Raw genomic sequence first — 1,512 nt, 5'->3', positions numbered from 1 at the left:
GGGGCAGGGGCTGCCCAGCCAGGGCTGGGCACAAAACTGAGCTGAGGGGGGCAGCTCCTGCTGCTATGTGCACCCCAGGAAGGCATGGGAGGCTTATGTCCCCAGATCTGTGTGCAAGGTGGGTCAGGCTAGTACTGTGGGCTGCAGCCGGGGCAGCACTGGGCTCTTCTTCGTGTGGCATTGGGCTGGGGGTTAAGGGGGCTACAGTGAATTCTGGAGTGGCTGTAGCTCCACCCCTGGCGCCACTCCCATAGGACCCCATGGTAAGGGAGAAGTGGGGCTGGGGCAGGTACTGCCCAGCTGGGGTGGAGTGGAGAACGGAGGCATGAGTGGCTTGTCCAGGGGGTGCAGGGCAGGAGCGGCTCCCACTGCTGTGTGCACCCCAGGAGGGCATGGGGTAGCGTGTGCCCCCGGATTTGCATGCAGGGTGGTCTGGACTGCTACTGCGGGCTGGGCCTATGCCAGGCTGATCCCAGTAGGGGTGTTGGTCTGGTCTGTGCTGGGAGGAGCGGTTGGGGGGGTGCCACGGTGAATTCTGGAGTGGCTGCAGCCTCTCCCATAGCCCCCTCCCAGCACTGCTGCCACCCACCTTTGTGCCCCAGACAACCCCTCTACAGTATACTGAGCTGGGTTATAGCAGCCCTGGGTGGCAGGCAGATCCCCCAGGCCCACTGTTAGCTAGGGCTGTTCCGATACAGCTCAATGTGCTGCAATCCTGGGCACATGTGTAAACAAGACACCTGGGAGCAATAAACACTGTTATGAACTACGCCAGAGTTTAGTCAGTTAAATTAATTTCATGCATAGTCATTCCCAGTCCTGGTTAACACAACAGTGTTTTGCCACTACCGTTATGCTCTAGAAGACAAGTATGAAAAGGTCACTCCTCTTGGCTGACAGATAAGCTAACAAAATCCCCCCCTGTATAAGACACTACTGTATCCAAGGAAAAGGGTGTTTTTTTTGGCTTAATTCATGTTGTTAGGGGAAGTGCTATAGCTATGTTGGCATAAAATATCTGTTGGCATATGATGCCACTTCACTAAGTGGCTCTGCTGAAATAGCTATAGCAACAGTGGCTTTGTAGCGTACACATTCTCATATTCTCTGATAGAGAAGGAATGAAAGAGAATACATAATACATTCACTGACATAAGCAAAATGTGTGAGAAGCAACCGGAATGTTAAATGTGAATAAAAATTAAGATTGTTATTTACAGATTATTATATTTTATAGCAAGTGAAAAACCTGTTTTAAAAGTGGTCTCTTCACTGTCTAAATTACATGCAATCACACCATCTTTCCACCTAGAACAGGGGTTTTCAAACTTGTTTAATAAGTGTACCCCCGGTGGCCGGACATGGGGGGCTGGGGTGGGGAAGGAGGTTCACGGCACAGAACATGTAAAATACCACAGATAAGCTTTCATATTTTCAAACCTCATAGTAAGAAAAGGGATAGAGAATATTTTTGATCTACAGATGCAGGAGTGTGGGAAAACAGGTGTCTAG

The 1,512-nt window shown here is 50.5% G+C and overlaps 1 protein-coding gene across 2 annotated transcripts in view; it reads right to left on the bottom strand.

The window, feature by feature from the left end:
* Positions 1 to 1,512, bottom strand: part of TUBE1 (tubulin epsilon 1) — a 43,530-nt gene that overhangs the window by 22,887 nt on the left and 19,131 nt on the right. The window lies entirely within an intron of this gene.

This window comes from Gavialis gangeticus, unplaced genomic scaffold (genome assembly GCF_001723915.1).
Source record: "Gavialis gangeticus isolate Ggan-Ray unplaced genomic scaffold, GavGan_comp1, whole genome shotgun sequence".
In the NCBI taxonomy this organism is placed as follows: Eukaryota; Metazoa; Chordata; order Crocodylia; family Gavialidae; genus Gavialis; species Gavialis gangeticus.
The sequence above is the reverse complement of the archived record's forward strand: the minus strand, read 5'-3'. Positions and strand labels throughout refer to the sequence as shown.